The sequence below is a fragment of the Vidua chalybeata genome, chromosome 2, assembly GCF_026979565.1.
Source record: "Vidua chalybeata isolate OUT-0048 chromosome 2, bVidCha1 merged haplotype, whole genome shotgun sequence".
Taxonomy (NCBI): domain Eukaryota; kingdom Metazoa; phylum Chordata; class Aves; order Passeriformes; family Viduidae; genus Vidua; species Vidua chalybeata.
This window is the reverse complement of record NC_071531.1, coordinates 106340460-106362985: the sequence shown is the minus strand read 5'-3', so window position 1 is coordinate 106362985 and position 22526 is coordinate 106340460.

Genomic DNA, 22526 nt, shown 5'->3' with positions numbered 1-22526 from the left:
CTCATAAAAATCCACACTTGTAAATTAACATATTTTTAAAATGAAGCTGCAATAATACAACTTAATTTAACTTGGAATGGTGTCCCACATTATAAATTATGAATCATCCAGGAAAATATTTGGCCAAAGCTGCATGCAAGTTCATGGGGAACAAACAGCAACTCAGTCCCACCTTTTTTAGGTGTAAATCTATATTCAGCAAGAAAATAACCACTGTATTAGAAAAATACCTTTGCTTCTGCCCAAGAACTAGGAACATTTTTCTGTCCTGAGAACTGCCTTGCCACAGATTACCATTTCTACCTGAGCCAGCTAATTTAAAGTTTACGTTGGAGAGCTCTAAAACATGCTGCCGTCACTGCCATGACTGCAACTTAGACAGACTCCGTGACAAGTTATATTAGCTCCCCAGTATATTTGCAGTGGAGCTCTGATGAAAAAAAAGCAACCAGAATAGATCCATTAGACCTACATGACTTAAATCCCCCTGCCAGGCAGTTCTGTTCAAGACATTTGGTGCTCTTGTACGGGGGAAAGGGTCCAAATAAATGAGATGAGCTTCAGATTAAGTTTTAGCCATCTTCCCAACAGATATGTTGAGGCAGCAGCTATAAAGGCCTTCTGCCTCTGGCTGGTGGCCTATCCCCACGACACAAAGGGAATTTTCCTGTCCTGCTAATGAAAGTCTGTGCCTGTGTGTCTGGCTGTGCGGATTTTGCTGACTATGATTCCGTCCTGCAGCAATGTTATTTTACCTTAAAATTTAAAGCCTTTACATCAGAAAATAATTTGAAAGTTCAGCTGTCATATAGCTTTTATAAATGTCACCAACATATAGAAAAAGTCACAAAGCCAGAATGAGATGATTCCATTCCTGTAGTTTAAATTACTCGAATTATACCTTTCTTGCACTCTTATGTGAGTGACTGATAAACAAGTACCTGATGAGCATTTGCTGTTGAAATTATATTAATAATTCACTCCAATCTACAGGAGAAACCATTATGATTGATATTTTATTCTTTTACTGTCCTAATGGAATTCCATTGCATGCAGGACTCTCATAGAGGGGTGTGTCAAATTTACTTAAACTTTACTCGGGAAAAGTGGCAATACAGGTGGCCATTTCAATTTCCTCTACATCCAGCTTCAGCATCTCACCTACACTAATCTATAGCTGTTTTTCCTGGCAATAATAGTTCAGGACAGTTAATGGGAACAGAGCAAGAGGTAATGCCTCAGAGTGATAAGGTGGTCCTAAAGAAGGCATGATTTGGCAAAAAAAGATTAAGCAGCACACTTATTTGTGAAGTGATGCTGAGTGATGATTCTGTTACTATCAGGTTGTAACATATGTTCAGGTCAGCAGCATACATATTGCATCCCCAATTTCAAAATTAATTTTTTGGGGAAAAGATCAGCGCTCAATTTCTGAAAGCCAAAACTTCAGCTGTTTGAGCGAGAGAAGCTGGCCCAGGCTGCAGGAGATTAGAAGTAACGTCTGCTGTGACATGTCTGCTGCCACTTCTCAGCTGCCTGCTAATGCACTGTGCCACGCAAATTTAGGAGGGAGCACAGCTGATGCTGGCAGCACTCTGTGATCCCTGCCCTTGCCATGTCCTTGGAATTCCACACACCCCTCCTGAGAAAGCTGTGTCACTTTGCTATGCCTCTGTCCCAGCAGAGTCCCCCTTCCCCCAGCAGAGGCCCAGTCCTGCCCTGACAGGTGACAGGGCTGACCACACATCGCTGCCCTACACGCGCTGCTCATCACAGCCACTGCTGCAGCAGCCCCAGCCACGAGCTGTGTGCCATCACCCTGTGGCAGCTTGCTCCTAATCAATCACCCCTCTCCAGCCAGCTTTCAACCTGCTGCTCCTGGCCTACTGCCTTGTTATCTCCCTGCTTCTTTCCTGCACCAAGCAGACTAGCTGTGGTTTCAGAAAATTACCCTTATTTTTCTCTACTCAGGGACTAGAGACCTCTCAACTGGCTGGCTGCTGCCTGCCACATGCTCTTCTCACTGATGAGATGCTCTTTTCCTCACACACATTAGAGCTGAGTCTGGAGAAGTTTTTTGTGCCTGCAGGGACACAAAAACCCTTCTGGGAGGCAATTCAGCAACAAGAGCAATAGCAACAATAATGCACTGAATTAATCCGTGTAAGAAGTGACCTGAAGTGCTCTAGAATGGATTAAGAATATGATTTTCTGATTTTTTTTGGATTTGAAGCAACAACAATGGAGCTGTTCAACATGGCCATACCCTTTATGATCCAAACAGGACTAAGCTTAATAAAATTTCACAATAAATGTGAGCAAATGAGGTTAAAGGTTTCTTATGATATCTCAAAAATTCCCCAAAGTGATTCAGAAACTTGCCTACTATTTGATGGATATTGGGGAATTGTCCAAATTCATAGACAAGTTGCCAAGGACTAGGAGAAACTGCTGCTGCATCAGTGTCACCCCATTCTTGTGTTAAAGGCTCACAAATCGCAGTAAATTAAGAAACTGTCTCACTATTTAAACAAAACCAGAACAAACATGACAAGAACAACTGTTAGAGCAAATCTAAAGTTGGAATGACATGACATCAATACCCCAAAGTCATCAGAACCAATGGCCATGCTGGGTGCACCACAAGTTAATGCATCAAGAGATGTAAACTGATTGGAAAGATAGTAGGAGACTGCAATGCTGCACTCATTTACAGGAGCTTTTAGCACAGAGTTGTTCATTTTTGCTGTTACCATTGCAAGTTTACAGCCGCTGTAATGGAGACAGGACATCCATCCAGCACACTCCTTGATGAGAAGCAGATGAAGACAAGACAAGACCTACATTTATAACAAAGATTCAAACAAAGGTTTTAATTAAACAGTACTGATAAGAGAAAGGAGGAAGGTCACAACTGCCCTACAAGGCATTGTTCTGGTGGCAGAAAGCTGTGATTCCTGTTTTCATGGGGGTCACAATGCTCTCCATACTAAGCAAGAGAAAAGGTAAGTACAGGCTCCATATACTGTGCCTTACTTTGCAACCAGAGGGGGAGATTAGTGAGAAAAATATACCAGTCTCATTAAAAAACAAAACAAAACAAACAAAAAAAAACCCCATCTAAACAAACAAAAAACCCCAAAACACCAACAAACCTGTAAAAGCTTGTCATTTGTTGGGAAAAAAGCAGGAATTGAAACCATTCATCTTAAAGGAAAAGAGATGAAACAGAAGACTGAGCACTTATTTTCTAGGTTTTATACTGGTAAAACATTTGATTTGTTTGTTTTGGTTCAAGAAAAGTAAATCTGGAATCAGATGATTCAACTTTTAGGTTACTTCCAAGCTTTATTTACTCTTTTAATTTATTACAGATATGACTGAAAATATACACATGGGCAATTTTTGTCCTAATTATTGATACACAGATACACAGGCTATATTTTAAAATAGCAAAGGCTATCTAAATGATATAAAATATGACCTTTTAAATTAAAGTGCCAGATTATGAGCCAATAAAAGAGAAATAGTAGCTCCCTATTGCTCTGAATTTTTTTAAGTATGACAAACTAGACACAGTGAAGATGCCTGGAGTGGATCTGTGACGAGACCCACTCCTAGCAAGGAGAAAGAAAAGGATTCCCAGGAGCTCCTAACAGGAGATGGAAGTGAGATGAGGCTCAATCTCTGCTCCCAGGTAACAGGCAACAAGACAAGAGGAAATTCTGTGATCTTAAGGTTCCTGTGGTGATAAGAGTGACAGTGTGTGCTCATGGAGGTGACTTCATATACAGGGGTCACATTAAAAAAAAAAAAAAAAAAACAAACTCTCTACTATTTGGGGTAAAGAATGGGGAGGAAGAAGCTGGGATAATGTAGCTGAACCCAGACCTACAGGAACATCAACATCTAGTGGTATTTGTTAGAAGGAAACCCTGCATCAAAAGCACTTCCAAATAATTTAAATGAGCCTGCAAATTTTTCTTTATATTAAAAAGCTCCACTGCTTTTCCCTTTTTGGGAATTACTTCAGGGTCAGAATCAAAACAAGATTTTGTTTATTTCTAGAGCACAGGTAACAAACAAACTTCATCAAATCCCATAAATCCCAAACCAACAACTTGAACTTCAATGTTTTTTACTTTTTCATATTTTAGTTCTACTCCTGCTACTAGAGTTACTGAGTCAGAATTGCCTTTTGCTGTTTTTCTAGCATAAATGCCAAAAAAAGAAAATAAAAAAGGAAAAAAAAAAGAAGAAGAAATAGCTGGAAATAATAATGAGATAGCACTGGCTATTCTAGCAGAATTGTTCACTCTGCATTTCAAGAAGTGAAACACAGGCAAATGCTCTGTTTCATGCAAAATGCAAAGCCTTCCTTTAAGCAGGGAAGTACATGGATGAGTGATTCCCTCTCTTCTTTATGCTTCTCTGACTCAGATTCTTTCCAAAGTCCAGTTTCCACTTCCTTAAAGTCACACACAAAAAATTCCTGCTGGTTTACTTTGGACCTCAGTACTACAACAAGATTACTCTTTCCACTTTAATTTGGGACCAAGGAAATGAAATTCCAAAGCACGACCTTGAACCCACATATTGTACATAATGGAGAAACACCTGGGTCCAAACCAACTGGGAAGTTGATTTGGAATTTTTTTTTTAATAACTTTATATGTGTTTCTGAAACGAAGTTTAACTCCTCCTATGAAAGCAAAATATAATAAAAGTCTCATAAATTATTGAATGCTGGACATATATATTGGCTCCAGCTACACAGACAAGAAAACCCCACAAACCCTGCCAGGCTGTGAAACAAGTCTTATGGCACAATATGTTCTTGTTCATTAGTTTTCAAAAACTACATTAACCTTTTATATTCTCATTATGTTGTGATTTGTCTTATTTCCTAAGATTACAAGGAGTGACACAATTGGATTTTGCCACATCTCTTGTCCACTGTTTCAAAAGTATTCAGGATCACTATGGATTAAATGACACAATAACATGGTCAGTATTTCATTTGCTGCTTCACAGCTGTTAGAAGGTGTTTCTCTGATCTCAAACATGAGAGGGGCAGCCAAATCTCACTAGTGCCTCTTGGCTGCAGGTCATTCCAACAGATGTGGGTTATAACTAAAATATATTTAAATTATCTGCCTTCCTATCACTTGGATCCAATGCAGTCTTTCACTGAAAGAAAACAGTTGGTAACTATTTGCAAGGATTTTTTTTTTTTAACTGTATTTAAATCCTTTTTTCCAAAAAATAAAACAAAGACATATTTTGATAGGTTCATACCAATGTTCCATCTACAAATATCAGCTTATCTCTGCAAAGGAAATACAAAATGAATGTACTTGAAAAACAGTGGTCGTGGTATGGGCCTGCCTTTGCTCTTGTCAGCTGAACCACAGCCAGGCAGTTCTGGTCTGGAACAAACAGGTGTGACCCTGCACTTACAGAGTTGCACAGACTCCTGCCCCTCATCTCTGAAGTGACAAATAGGTCAGAACTCCCCAAAATGTAAACTTTTCCCGAAGTATATGAATATTTTATAAATGTCCATGACACAGAAGTATTAATAAGACTGGAGAAAAGAAAGGTAAAGCAAAAGTTCCTTAGTATGCTATTAAAATAAACAGATTATTAAATTACAACTTTTGAATGCATCTTCTGGATCCATTTCCCCTATCCATTCTAAGATGAAATAGAATTTTAGAATATCTTTACAAGTATTCATATGCATAGGTACCCACCCATCCATGGAATATTCCTTGTGGTTATCACTATAATAATGTGACATGATGCACTAAATCAGTACTTTTGTGCTCCATCTTGCAGACTTTACTGATATGGTGTGACAGTTCCAGCACCTCTTAAATAGCCTTCTAATCTTTTTTCACTTTGAATCACACATGAAAATTTAATTATGTGTGATTCTTCCATCAAAGTTGTCCTAATCTACTACAGCCAATAATGTAATATTGTAAAAGGAAAAACCATTAAATTTTATGAGATGGGTATTCAGGCAACCATTTTTTTCCTGTGAGATATTTAATCATTATCTTTAACTCATATAGCTATCTGACACTGAACAGAAAGCAGCCCCATCTTGTAGAACCACGGTATTAACAAAAATGCAGAGGTTAAAATTGGAGCTGATCATGAAATCATCCAACCTTATGAGGATTTGCTGCCACAGAAAACAGATTAGGAGGAAATTTAGAATCTGGTCTGTTTGGAAAGCTGTTTTTTATGATAGCACTTCCTCTTTAATAAGCATCCTGAAGCATTTCTCTGAAATGCAGAAAATACAGAAAGCAATGTCTACAGAAGTCTCCATTTTTGTTTCGAACCTAACTTTCACCTCATAGAAGTGATACTTCAACAAATCCTGCCACTTTTAGGAAAATACAGCAATAAACTGGATTATGGAGTTCTGATAACGATTTTCATATCCTGATCAAAGCCAATGTGAAGTGTTACACGACCAGGATCTATAGCAGATACCAAAAAAATTACATTACCAAAGATAACTGGGCATGTGCACATTCCTCACATGCCTATGTGTTCTTTCACATGAGTCTTTGAAGAAATGACAACACTGATATCAGGGACAGGGTTAGTACTGCCACATTGTCACACTCTGCTTTCCTGCAGCTAAGGACAGAACACCTTTTCTCATTATGTCAGGCAAGCATAAGAAAGCGTAGAGACTTTATACATCCAGAAAATAAAAAAAAAAAAAAAAAAGGAATTTTAACTCTCTGCAGCAAGATGATTTGCATCAGTTTGCTAAAACAAATTGTCAATCATAACAAAAAGGAAAACCAAACCAACAACAAAACAAAAAAGAAAACAAACCACTAATAATTCAAGGGGTTTCTTACCAAACCACAGGAATTTTGATACAAGAACAACATTGATTATGATCTGCTCTACTTTTTATTAATATGCAAAGTATGTGAGATTCACTTCCCCGTCTCTCGGAAAAGAGAGACACTGGGTAAAGAAATCCTCTTAGAGCCACCCTACACCCCATTTTTGGAAGTCTGGACAAAGGTATTTTATACAAAATTACACTAAGAGAAACAGAGCAATTACATGTCAAAACAAAATCCGAGGCGAAGTGCAGCAGGGAAATAAAATCAAGTTACTCATTTGTGTAGTTCAAAAACCTGCCCTTTCTGCAGTGTTACTGCTCTGATGTTTCTTCCTGATAGTAAAAGCATCCCAAATCAGTGATGAGAATGTGATTTTCATTAGCTTTTGCTTTTTAAAAAGTTTTACACTAACATATCAAGTGGAAAATAATTCATTTTTCTAAAATCAGTCATAAGTTTTTCATATCAGAGATGATGAACTCAAAGCAAAATGCTTTAAGCACCCTTAGTTAGTCACCAGGCCCTTCCTATAATACTTTATACTATCAAGAACAGTTTCAAACATGTCGTTCCAGAATATCAGTGACAGATTAGATGTCAGAGCCATCTCAAACACCACATTTTATACATTTCCAATACCCTTCAATAATGAATTAACTTTTTGCTTAATGACTAAAAATTTAATTAATTTACTGAAAACAGGCACAACTAACCATTCTTTTAATTAAGAAAAACCATTAAAATCCACAATTACCTTTGAAACTGTTAGAAGTTTAAATGTTACATTATTTTATAAATGCTTATCTTTAATCAAGTTTATGAAGAATGACATAGCATTAAGTTTAAAATGACAGAAGTTATTTCAGGATTTCTTTTATGCGATGAACTTAGGATTTTAGCTCTCCTTTTATATTTCCCAAGAGACATGTGGACTCAATGCATCCAGGATTAATACCATTAATTAAAAGCAGGCACTATTTACTAGCCACAAGTTTGGGTGGTTTTGTTTGTTTTTCTTTTTCCCAAAGGTTCTTTTTCATATTCAGGAATGGATGGGGGGGAGGATTACAACTCCCCTGCACATATACAAAAAAATAAAAATTAAGAATGTTCACTTGGACAAAGCTGATTCCACTTTTTATGAACACATTAAAACCGCTCATGAACACAGGAATACATTTCACATCCTTCAGTTTTCATTAGTGACTCAGATTTCATGCTCTGAATTTTGCCTCTTCCCTTTCCCAGATTTCTGAATTGTCTTCTAACATGAAAAAGGGACTGAAAAAAAAAAAAGCAAGTAAGTATTCTTGTTATGCAGGCATGTTAAAGACATGAGGTTAGCATTACATCCCCTACCTTGAGGTCACTCTTTGCCAGTTTACTGACATGCCAGAGTAGGATGTAGCACTGGTTCTACTGAAGTTGTAGTGTAAACACAAGCAGGTGAAGTTGTAACAGAAGCCAAAGACTTTAAACCATATGCCTTTTCTAAGAGTATAAACACAATAACTTTGTCCTCCTAACTACTGTGAAAAATCCTGCTATCTTCCAGTTACACTTGAGCAGCACAGCTACTGCTCTGTTAATGAGAAACAGAACTGTTTCCCCTGAAGCTTGAAAACAGCTGAGAAATCCCTAAAACTGGGGAAGGTCCAGCAGCCTATTAGACTGGTGGCTCCAGCAGCAGTAGCTGATAGCACCCTTCAGCACAGCGAGACACTCAACACTTCATGAGTGAAAAAATATCATCTCAGGTCACTCTTGGACCCTGATCTGACATAAAGAGCTTGGGGGTGGTGTGAAAATATCCTAGTTTGATAGTCCTGGTAGCACTATTTTAATAACTAAAGATAAGACTTTTTTTTTTGCCCAACTTTCAAGTGTTCAGAGAGACATTGCCAAAAAAAAATATGTCAGAAGTGTGTCAAGAATACTACTGGTTAAAAGAATCGTGAGGGAATAATTTATTTTTGAGAAATAAAAAAAAACCTAAGTGCCTATCACTTACAAAATGTGAGATGCTTCATCTGTTAAAATATAATGTGAAAAAAAAAAAAGTATTTGAAAATACTACTCATTAACATTCCCTGAACTGTACATACAAGCCCCCCGAACTGCTGTTAAAATCATCAGAAATGACCTGGAAAATAGAGCAAAAGTGAGATTACAAAGTTAGTTATGGCTACTTAATTATATTGAGTGTCAGTACAGTCAAGGGCTATCTACAGAACTTAAAAGAAAGTTCCCACGTTTCCAGATGAGTCAGCATTAACATGGCAGAGGATAATCACTGCAGATGGATGCTCCAGGCATCAGGGAAATATATTCAGCATGAAGGAGCCTAAGTTTGGGCATTTATTCGATCAGCCTTTGATGAAAGAAAGCAATTTCTGGTGTTGGGATGTGTAAGCAAAGTACAGAGGACAAGAGAGGAGCTGCTTCTGTGGCAGCCTGCACGAGCCAGCACACAGCCACAGCTTGGATGCAGGGAGCCTTGGTTTTCTCTGCATCTCAAGAGGATGCACCTACAGAAAAAATATAGAAAAGGCTATCAACTACAGCATGAAGAATAACAAATATCCCTGTGAATCTTAAACCTGGAAAACAGATCATGAGATATAGAGTTGATAGCAGTCAACTTAAAGTCATGAATGGCAAGGAGGAGGACAGCAACTGTTGAGTCCATCCTTCAGCATAAGAAACAGGGGCATTAAATGAAACTAAAAAAAAAAAAAAAAACAAACCACAAAAAAAACCCCAAAGGTTGAAAGCCAGAAGCCAGAGGTGGAGTTCTTCACACCACACTGGAGAGCTGGAGAGCCCAGCTGTATCCTGACTAGCTAACCAGTATTAATGCATTTCACACATCTTTAAAAGGTATCTGAAGATGTTCTTGGAAAAAGAAACCAGGTCTTTAACTTCCTCAGCTGCAGATTGATAGAGATTGTGAGAAAATTCTGGAAAAATATTTTTTTTACCTACTCTTGTAGTACAACACTAGAAGCAGGACAGTGTGGCAGATGAGTCTGAGGCCTGACCTAGTATTCTCTGTGTCTTTTTAATAATCCCAAAAATACTCAAAAATGAAATTATAATAATAATAATGTTAATAATAGCTATGGGTTAATTTATTCATAAGATTTATTGTTGCATAAATATTCAGCAATCTGAAATTGTGAAATGCCTCAGCATGCAAGCAGGCATTGAAAACCTCCTAAGCTTCAGATTAGCCAAATTCTTTGATACGGTGAGGCTGCAATAAGCAGATTTCTTTTCCTATGGCAATCCTTATAATCTAGTGCAATCTCAAGTGCTAGCTCAGACATCAACAGAAGCATCCTTTTTTTTTTTTTTTAAATATTTCAGTAAAAGGCAAACTTTTAGAAAACAAAAGCAAAACACAACTGTGCAGATGTGTAAAATTAACAGTATAAACTCAGGAATTGAGTCAGTCTTTTCTTTTTCCTCCCTGTAAAGCACAATGCAATGTTATAAATTTAAATACATTTGGAGCTTTTTCTTTACCAAAAGATCTGTATCTGCATGAGTTCCATAGGTTACCATGCTATTTTGTTGGATTAATGACAAAAACCCCATGCATGTATAATCAGGGTAATGTGGTAGCACATTTCAGTTTCTACAGGTCATTTATAATTTACGCAATTTGTTCCCTCTTTTTTAATGGCAACATTTTTCATCCAAAGTTGTGCTTCCCTCAGCTGCAAAATGGAGAGCCATTCATTTAATGTATGCAGATGGAAAACAGAAAAAAGGTCAGACAAATTACAGCCTTGTATTTGCAAGAAAAGTAGAATTCTACAGCCTTCCTGGAGAAAACACTCAGAAATACACCTCAAAATATCGCTTAGAACTACAGCAAAAAGAGATTTGTGAAAATGTTTACCCTATCATTATGCTGAAATAACTTGAAAAATAGTGCCACTTTCTTATATGGATCTCAGTATCCGTTCCACTTATTTTGCAGTACTTTTGGTCTGAAAAGATAAAAACAAAAATACAAAAGCCACATTCAAGGTAAAAAACAAAACACCAAAAGAAATCAAGGACTCAAATCTCAAAATCATGTGTATTGTACAATTATGAAACATATTTTGAGGAAATATTACATTTTAAAGACAGTCTAACTACAGAGTAATAAAAACTTCTAAAAGGCCAAATTAACTTATGAATGACCAAATATTTTCCTGCTTTAGTTTTAAAGGCTAGCTCAATATCACTGAAATAAACTAAAATAAATGCTAAAATACTTGGTTCCATTTTTATATTTGCATCAACACAAAATCCTTTAACTGATTTTATGCTCAATCTAGATATTATTAGAGAGGATCAATACTAGATGTTTTTTTTTGAGTAAATTTTAATGGCTATATCAGAGTTATCAGTTGGTAAAGAAAATTATCTGGATACATATTTGTTATATTTAATACATGAATAATGTGAAAGAAGGGATATCAATTTCCCTAAAGCATTTTTAAAATGCTTAGTTAAAAATTGTAAATGGAACCCAATCATTTCCATTTCACTAAAAAAAAACCCAAAAACTCATAGATTGATCCAAAAAAATACGCTAGAGATAGACTTTCCTCCCCACCCCTAAATAGAGCACAGCTTTTCAAAATTGCAAAGCCAATTGTAAATCTTCCTGTTTGACTCCTTATTCAGTGGAACACACTGGAAGGATTACAGGGCAAATCTCTGTCCTCGTTTAGAGCCAAGTTTCTCAGTCACCTTGCAGAGAGCATTGTTACTAATATAGTTTAGTTATCTATTTGCAGTGGATTGGCTTTCAGAAATCCAGTGGTTTGATTATGTTCAATGACCTTCTCAGAGAAAGGCATACACATGCCTTCAGTCAAAAGTTTCTCCCTTTTTTTTTTTTTTATATATATCCTGTTCAATTCCAAGGAGATAGAGAAACAAAGGCAAAACAACATAATGAAAGAACAGCCTTTGTTAAAAAACTGAAGTTTCTGCACTTTATTTTAAGAACAGAATTTATTCTTAAATTCATGAAGTTTAAGAAAAGAGTATCTCTACTGCATCTATACATTAAAGAAAGTTAAGCTAAAATAGTAAAATAAGCTAAAAAAACAATAGAATTTGCATATTTATTAGCACAGCACTACTGAGCTCTTGTCAGCAAAACTGCTTCTGTCAAAATCTTGGATACCATCCTTTTAAATTTCACTGGTTGCATTTAATGTTCAAGAATTGTGACTGTTTTGGATTACAGCATTTAAGTGGTGGTGTACCCGATGGTAAAGTAACTTCATTTAAAGTTCAAATCTGCATTTCTGGGCTCATAGAATTCTGTTAAACTAGAAGTCAAACAATATTTTCATAATAAGAAAACACCTCCTGTGAATTCCTCACCATACCTTTGAAACTATTTGATTTCCTGAAAAAGTGTATTTAAGCTCAATTTTCTAAGTGATTCAGGTGAACAGAAGCAGAAGAAAAAAAAAAAATCAACAGTCTTCAAGAATTTCTAGGATTAATTAACTTAGGCACCTGGATTCTGGAAGCTATTCACAAAAACGTCATGAAGGCCGTGTAAAACTGTGGTTTGCTACTCAAAAAATAATATATATATGGGGAATTAATCAAATTCTGTTTCTGCTTCCTTCAAAATAACAGCTTAAAATAGAATTACCCATGTATCAGGTGAGGGTAGTGGTACTCACCACCATTATCTCTGGTGTTCAGTCACAAAATTATGGTGCAATGAGAAGTTCCTAAGTAGTCCTCCTGTTGTATTGTTTTATGAAAAAGCTTCACGTTCAGTGAGTTTGACTATATGTGTCTTTTTCTCATGTTCAACATATCCATTTTCCAAAGATTATGTAAGCTAAAATCTCTGGGAACTTAAGAATGCATCTCAGCAAGCACCTCTCCTTTTGAATATTTTAAAGATGTTTCCAGTGTCATGTAGAGAATTTTGTTTTCTGTTGTTCTGTTAAAAAATTCATGACATTATGCTTTGTTCAGAGAAGGGCAAGAGTGTCTCATTCAAATGGATTCAACTTTGGCTATCTATGATCTCTTATTCATAAATTGGGTGACATACTGGGATTTTTTTCTATTACCTTGCTACTATGTAATTGCAGAATATGGTATGAAACACGGGGCTTTTTCCTTTCAAAACAGGTGTAATTGAGACATAAAATGGGTCCTTGAGAGAACAGGAGGCCTGTGTTGTAATAGCTGGATCTGAGGGGATCCTGGCGTTCCACTCCTCCGAATTCAAAGGATCGGCAGAGTCATTAACGCTGTTATCAGGCTGCAAGCGGATAACATATCCTGTGAAAAAGCTCATCTCTTGCCGAGTATAATGCATGTATTCTGGACTTCAAGAAAAAAAATATGTAGCAGGCCGATGGAGGGAATGTCAGCAGTCATTTGCTTCACCCTGAGCAGAACAGCTGAACTATCAGGAGTAATTCTGAAGTGGAGCCTCTAATGGGCCCCCATACTACAACAACACTGTGCTAGAGAAATCTGGAAATATATAAAACTGAGCTCTCAAGTCTTTCTCTTCAGAGGGGGAAAGGTAGATTGAAAGCAACTAAAACAAGGACAGATGTGGAAGTCAGGGGCGTCAAAAGAGCAGATCTGGGAACTCTTCCTCCTACAGAAAGTTTCTGTGATTTCTTGAAATGGCAAAATATCTTTAATTCAACAACTAACTGATAGCATGCAAAGGAACTATCAAAATTGATCTGATATGACTGACTAATGTTTGGATCTTCTGAATGAGATCCATGGCTGATTAAACATTCATGATGTTATTTGTAGGTTGAATTGAGCGTCTTAGCAATAAAATCAATTCATTAACTATATTAATAAGGCTACACAATTGTTAACAGGGTAAATGCCATTTGAGACAATATTACAGTAGCAAAACATGTGACTCTTTATAGCAACAGTTAAAGGACTGGGGACTTTTTGAGGATTCATATTTATTACATGCTAGCTCCTGAGATGTAGTTTTATATATAGCATGTTATTTTCAAAGGAAATCAGGAGTAGCCCTTTAAATTGAAAAATAACATCAATTTGTCCATGTACGGTATTTTATAAATGTTTGTCAATCTCTTTTGTGAAGCATGCATTTTTACCATATTTCATTAGGTCTCTCATCTACATTTTCCCTCACAAAATATGCTAAAATTTTGTTCACTTTTGAGAGGCTTAGCATGATTTTTGCCTTCCTACTCTCTGTATCACTTAAGAGGATGAACATGGGCATTAAATACTTTGTTTGACCTCATTGTGGATCAAACTGTATGCCCCATGCATATTGGAAATTTAGGTCACCTCACTGCCAGGAGTCCCAAGGGGCCTTTGGGACAGCTGTAAAATACTGTAAAACACCACTTCCAGCAGAAGGAAAGAGTCAGGAAAAAGGGCTGCCAGAATTGCTGAGTGGGAAATTGTTGCACAAAGGTTGTCCTAGTAAGTGCCATCACTTTTCACTGCCTCTTGCACAAGAAGAAACACAAAGTGGCCATGTTGGTAAGATAAAGATATTTCACTCTCTTGATGCACATTCTGAGAGACTTTTATCCAATCATCCAGTATTTCAGTGCTCTTCAAAGGCAAACTCCTCAGCTTTCCTGGCTTTTGTATGATTGCTTTGCTAATAAACATAGACATGTACCACAGGAATTATTCCTAAGACTTAGAAGAGTAGCCCAAAAGTATGACTCAAAGGACAGAGTTAGCAAATAAAGCTGATACAGTGCTGAGACCTCAAATTCACCTGCAAGGACTTAACTTTCAAGAGTCTCTATTGTCACCAGCGGGGCAGTTTCAAAACAAAACCCCATACAATTTTATCATTTTGAGAACTTGTCCCTAATTTCCAGTTAGCCCACCACAAGTATTATTTTTATCAAGTTCATTTACTGCACACATGTTTATAAAACAATATAAATTAGTCCAATCAGTTTCCATTGTGTGAGTGCATACATATGGTAGAGAAGTGAAATTATTCTACCATTCTACTATTCTGAACTTTTCTTCTATTCTGAACTATTCTCTCTACTATTCTGAAATTATAGCTACCACTGGACAGCTAGGTGGTAAACTCTTCTAATGGCAATTCATTGCTATATCCATACCATTGCTACTCTGATTTTGACCATGTCAGAAATTGGCTTTTTTTTTTTTTTTTTTTGTAAATATTTATGTTGTTCCTGACATTCATACCCTGGGCTAATTAAGGTGGAAATCTGAATGCAGATTATTAAACCATAAAGTTAAGCATAAAATAAAAATCAGTTAACTTCTTTCTAATTGGTCTAGTGTAAAAGTTTCATTAAGCCAGGGCAGTGAATCAGAGTTCCTTCCACATCAGTTCTTCGGTTTTGCTTTACTTGCTTTTTTTCATGAGGAAAGAAAAAGAAGAAAGAAGATGCTCAGCAGTTCATTGATATAATTAAATTACTAACACATTTTAGTTTGAATAAGTAACTATAATTCTAATCTTTCTTTTACTCCAGGTAAACTACTACAACTACTGCTTTCTTTTTGAATAAAAGTGAAGAAAAATTAAAACTGAAGTATTTGTTTACTCTAAAAGTACAGTCACTACTTTGGAAATATAGGTACTTTGCAATATAACTGTCCCTGTATTACTGAAGAGTTTCAGGCTTGGGTTTTTGGGTGCTTATTTGATTTTTATGGTCAGTTGTGGGGGGGGAGAGAGGGAAGTGTGTGTTTGTTTTTTTTAAGACTTATAAATTAGTTGGGACTTTTGAATATTCCTTGATTGTTGTAGATTTCTTATTTGTTCAGCACTGTTCTTCAGAAAACACATGCTAATTTTTTTATTATACTCCCTTAGGGAGCAATTTCTAGGAGTTAAAATCTCACTGAAAATGGAACCTCGTTATCCAGTCATTGAAGTTATGTGACATCCCAGAGTTACACAGCTGCTCACAAAAAGTTGTTAGTAAGAGTGCTCTAACATGTATATTAAGTGTTTCAACATGAAAGATTTCTATGCAAAAGCTTGGTTTATATTCACCATCACATCTAAAGAATGAAAAATATACATAAATTATCATGATTTCTTGCATGTGTTGCCAGTTGGCTAAGGAAGAATTATGATGGATAGGCATCAGCTCTTGTACTGTCATGTTTTTGTCACTTATCTTGCCAAGTATTATAAGTTTAGACAGAGAATATTTGTTTTATCTTCAAAAAATATGTATTTAGTAACACAGAGGACAAAGCTAGATGTTTTATTATATCAGGAAATTAGAGAGATTTGTGACTGACTGTTTTGTTTAGACAAACGTCTCACTACTGTTGTTTTATTAACTAATTATGTTAAAACCAGGGGACCATTTGTCTAAATAACATGAGTTGGGGTTTCTTTGGGTGATTTTAAACACATCACAACCTGAATTTATTAAATTTTTACTACTTATACTAAAAGCTCCTAGTTACTTACTAATGGCATCGTTTTACTGTCATTCTTGCTTTGTAGTTCTTTTGCTTCGTTCTCTTACAAAATGTCATGATTTCAAATCAATACCTCTTGGAATCACTCTGCCATGGCATCCTAGAAAATGATTGGCAGGGCAAATTAATTTAGCAGGACACAAAATATTTATGGGCAGATTTCCTGGGCTGCAGTACTGGGTTAGGATGAGACATTGCTAATTCAGCTCCATTCTGTCACTAACTAATGCCCTGGGCCCCAGCCAAAACACAGGGTCTACAGCTTGTGATGTTCTTCTCAAAAAACAACTTTGCTGTCAAAGGGACTTAATTTTACATATGCAAACTTAATATGGAGGAAAGTTGAATATTCAGTTAACTGTATTTTTGATGGAGTGAGCATCTTTTTTGATCCACCATTGGGGTCAGAACGTTTTAACAGCTCATGGAATTTGGCATAACACACCTTTTCTAACTGCATTGGAGACATTTCCTAGATCTGTACTTTCAGAAGAAGTCTCAAATATTGCTTTAGCAGTTATGTCATCATAACATTTGCCTTTCTTCCACACCATGAGTTACCAAGGCAATTTTCTTTTTATTGACAGATCTAAAGACAGAGTGCTTGCAAAAGAAGAGTAGCCGTCAACTGCCTGATTTGACTCATCGCTCATTTTGCAGTATTTTCCACTAAAGAATGAGAAACCATCGGGCATCCTGTATCACATCTTGATAGACTTAAACAAAATTTGACACCGACTTCTTATGTTTAAAAATAATACAAATTATTGTATTGAACCAGGGTTCAAGTAAATTATTTAAAGAGAAAACAAACATCACTTACATTTCGAGATGATTTATCACATTATGTACTTTGCAATGTTAGGTCTTTCCATATCTGTGTAGTTACTTCATGGCTTACATTTAAGCACAGAACATCCCCAGTGGCTTTCAGGGCACTAGCCACTGTGTCTGAAATTTCACATACTTGCAGAACTTAATATTAACCCATCCTATCTTCTACCAGTTTTTGAGAGAGAGGAGTCACTCTCACAAGCAAGTTGTGACTTTCTGTACATACATAGCAAAATAGAGCTGCCTGGAGGGCCCAGGATTTGCTGTTTCCTCTCCTTAAAAACACTGGAAGTTCCTTCCACTTTTTACAACTGCTCATAACTTCAGTATTTATAAGGGATAACTTCCAACTGCTTTTCTAAAAATGCAAATCACCTGTTAAGCGCTGCATTTCAGAATCACTTCCAGATTCAAACACAGAACATTCAGATCATCTTTGAATTTGTCTAGCTTTCCTAAGGGTACTATGACCATTTAAAAACATAAGTTAACTTTATAATGATCAATCCTTAAATGCTGCATAATAAGCTACAGACAAGAATTTCTATTCAAATTATTTTTTATTTTTTAAATTGACATATATTTTACCCTCATAAATGTTCCAATATATGCTGATAATGCTACAGCTCTGAGAAAAACACTGTTATAATTTTGCTATTATCCTTAGTCTTTGACCCATTATATGAACCTTGGTTATGATTTCCATTTCGTCCTATTTAATATAATCTAGAAAGGTATTAAAGCTTGAAATCACAGAAAATAATATAAAAATATTATAATTATTTTATTGTGTAGTTATCACAGAATGTTTTATCAAGTTAATTAAATACAGTGAAGTCAAAATGCAAACAATTATTTAGCTTCCTAAAGACAGAGGAGATAAAAAAATCTGAACTGGCTTGTTATACTAACTGAAAGCAGAACATAAGAAATAAAATTGATACTCTTTTCTTCCCAAATTCTACTTTAAGAATGAATCATAAGTCCAGTAGGGGAAAAAAAAAATCTCATATTAATTGACCTATATTACATTTTTATAGTTGGAGCCCCAACCCACTACTTCCCCTAGCATGAAGGCAATTTATTTAAGGCAATTCATTATCTTTAAATCTGAACTAAATCCCTGTTTTATTTTATTATTAAAAAAAAAAAGTACAAAACATTAGTCAAGGACTCATAAGACAACTTCACTGTAGAAACAATATATTTGGTAATATATATGGGATTATTCCAACAAGTTTAGTCCCTATACTACAAATGTTAAGGAAGAGTATGATCATTTATTTCACTGAAGCACTCAAATAAATTAACAAGAACATTTTATTTGTTTACACTGCTTTGATTCAACATTCCTAGATCCAATTTTCTGTGTCAGCCACCTCACTGTTTCTGAGGAAAAGGGGGAAGATCAGTGGTCCCTTCCCCCACAATGCCAATTTTTGATTGCTAGTGCAAGGGATTTACCCCAATAGAAAACGTCTAGTGTAAAGGCACCTTCCTTTCTGTAGATTTAGAATGCAAACTAAGTGGAAATAAGAATGAATATTAAACATTAAAAAAAAAAATCATCAATACATTTTAAGACAGGCATACCGTGAAGCTGTCAAACAAATTATGTTAATTACTGACCATCTCTAATTTTTAGAGCAGAGAATTCTTATACATACTCCTTACACATACACTGCTCAGTAACATCAAAGGGTAATCACTGTGATGAACTGCAAAAAATATTTTAGATGAGAGTAAAACAGGATATAGTTAAATTTCACACCATATTTCAATTAGCATGAGTGAAGCACAGAGGCTGTTTAGGGCACTGAACTGGCTTTAGGGTTGCTCCCAATTTCTTCTCTTCTAACTTCATCTTTTCCTTGTCCTCACTTTCCTGTCACTGTGCTGCAGAACTGCAGCCTTGAGTCATCCAAAACACTTCAGTTTGCATGCAGAGTGACAACATTATGCCAAGGACTGCATTTAGCCCTGCTCCTTCAAATTTTTATCCAGTATTTTTTTCAGGACTATCCTTAATAAATCCCCATAACAGCTAAAAAGCAAATCAATACTTATTTCTGGTTCATTTGTTCTCCAATTATCAGCAGGTACTGAAGCAAGGCATAGATACTAATTAAGAGGGGAGGAAAAAAAAAAACCAGAAAGAATGCAAATAAACACAAATTCCTGAAAAGAGAGGAAAGCAAGGGCAGCAGCCAGAAATCACCCTGCTCATGCCAGCTGTGCCAAAGGAGACTGGGATCCAGCTACCTGCTCAGCCAGCTCCATATCCCACTTGTGTTTCTCCTCTTCACCCCAGATAAACTGGGGGGGGGGGGGGACAGCAAGAGCAGTGGGTGGCAGAGATTAGAAATGCTTTTCTGGTTTAGGTAGTTCTGTATCCAGCATTGCATGGAATGGCAGCCAGTATAAGCATGATGCTTGTTGGCTAGCACAAGAGCTAAATAGAATCTTATCTCTTGTATATTATATATTTTATTCAGGAAATAATCATGCTTAAAACATCTGTTAGTAGCTTACTAACACCCACCCTGTTGTGGTCATTAGTGTGACAATAAAAGCATGGTATCAAAAACTTAGCTGCATAAATATATGTTTGGCTCTGTCACTAAAAAATTAAAGAAACATCAAAAAACACCTCCATCTATCCCACCCTTCAGCACTCTGGCAGATTAAAAGCATGCCTGAAATTCATTTGAAGCCACAATTAATAGGGCAAACACCAGCAGAAGGGATGAGGGCCCTTCCCTTCCAGCAGGGCACACCTCATCTTTGAGCACAAAATGTCAGTAGGGAAGCCTTAATTTATATCAGCTGGAAATTTGACTCAGCATGTACAGAATTAGTCAGCTCTCTGTTGCTGGTCAACTGAGACAAAAATTCTTGGTTCATATCAACAAATGCTTCTCGTAGCATGACTCCATAAATCCTTTAAAAATGGATTTTGCTCTGATTGTGCTATGGGAAATTCCCTTTGACCTATGAAAAAGTGCATTGGCCTCTTAGATGAAGTCTTCTTGTTCTTAATAGGAAACATCAGCTGCATCACTCAACAATTGAAAGGCATTTGCTCCTGTGCACATAATCCCATTGTTCAGTTGACTAGAAGAGTAATAGATTTTCTATATTTCCTTCCCCTTGTATCTAACTATTGTTGTGGCTCACAAGAAAACAACTCATTTGGAAAACAAGTAGAGCATAATAATTCCCAAACCCTCTGTTTTCCTTCAGCTCTATACTTCCACTACATAGCAATATCTAGAATATTAAATTCACATTCATCCCAGTTCTTAAAGCAAAAGAAAACAAGCAAGCATATTCCCAGAAACTGTCTAGGATAATGAAATCCATATGCAAACTATGGATTCTGTACAATTGCACAAAGAATTTTCTAAGGACTCCTTTGGCTCTAAGACATTTCAGTATGGCCTCATCAACAGACTAAAGCGGCTTTTTAAGTGGGGGAGAGCTTTTTGGCTTTAATATAATATAAACATGCTGTATAATCTTTCTTTCCTACACATTCCTCTCAGAACTGAGCCAAGTTCACGGTGTGACTGTGTCAGCACCCCCACTGTACATCTTTGTTTTGGTACAAAGGGGAAAGGAGAGAGCTTCAGTTTCCTCCATCATACACTGATGACAGGTCCACTTTTTGTCTGTTCTGGAAATTAAGTGTGCTCCAGCTGCAAAATGCTCTTGTTAAGAGTGCTCATTTTACCCTTTTTCCACCTGAAGGAAATACACCTCGAGTGTGCTCAGACTGCTCAGCTGAGGGCTGCAAGGCTCCAAGGTCAGGTACAAAGCAAATTTGCACCTTTCAGCAAACCCAACTGCTAATGTAGCCACACTCTACATGAGCCAGTGATTGGATTAAAGTCTTATAATAATGGTAAAATCTAGAAAAGAAGTGTTAACAGTAGATCAAACCTACAAATGTTCAATAGCTCTTTGAATAAGAACATTTCTTTGCTCTTATCTACACATGTTCAAACATAAGGTAAAAGAGATTTTCTATGGGTGTAAGCACATTGTAAATAACTCCTCCTGTTCCATGTTTACTGGTACCTTGGCTAACAAGTGTTTGTTCTTCATGCAGAATATGGATAAATGTGTGCATATTCAGGTTGCCACCAGCCAGAGTAGCAACTCCATTCCAAGCTGACACACATCTCAAAAAGCTCAACCGCACCCCATCCTTGCAGACTGGAAACTTAGATTAGAAAGAAGCAATCCTTAGCACCTAACTGTGCTGCTCTACCTCCTGTATTCATGGATAAACAGCATCCTTGTCAGTACTCTGCTTCACTCTGCTCTCGAGGGAAAAACATAGATGGTCACAGAAGGTAGAAAGCAAAGTCACCCTGTACTCTGAAATTGCTTCTAAAAGGAAATTAAGGAAAGTCAAGGTTTTTTTCAATTTACTCCGTCCTCTCAGTCATTCAGAGCACATCAACAGGAGAAGAAAGAGGAGGGCAGAGATTTAGTAACCCACTGATCCTTCTACCTTGCTGATTGTCACAAGGTGGCAGAGCCCACACAGGAGAGTAAATCAGAGTGCTATTTAACATATGTTTTAGAACTTGCATAGAGATGCCTCTGTCTGCTAATTAATAAATGAACAAATGAACAAAGATTTTGCCTCAGAAATTTGTGTTGTTCATTCCATTGGTCTAAGTGAATTTAAATTTTTTACCTTTTCACTGAATGCTAGTTTATATGCTAAAATATAGATAATAAAAATAATAGGACACACACCATGAGATCACACTACAGTAGGGACTTCTTGAATCTTTGATAAGAACTGTAAAGAAAATTGTATGCATGTGAGAATAGCTCAACCTTGCTACATTATTTAACCACACTTTTTTTGTATCATCAGTACAAAACTGGATGAAAAATGTAGCGGGGAAATTGCAGAACTTAAGTTTCACAGGTAATGCTATGCCATTCTATGACATTAGACATAATCCACCTGATTTTTACCTAAAATTTTTATTTTTCAGAATTTGAGATATTTTTACAATTGTTTACTGGAACAACAAATTTGAAAACTTGAATTAGATTTCCTTTTATCCAGAGGAAGTCTAGTTCTATGTTTTTGTATTCTAACAAGGCTGCAGTGCACTGAGCCACCCAAAAATTCTGGAAAAATCCCTGAACAACAGCAAATTCCTACGTCCTCTCACTTCCTGCAGTGTGTTGGGTTCACATTTTCATCGTGCCTATTCTCAACAAGAGATACAGGACATGGCTTCAGAACAAGCAGTGTTCCTTTAAATCTTTCTGCTGTCATCTCTC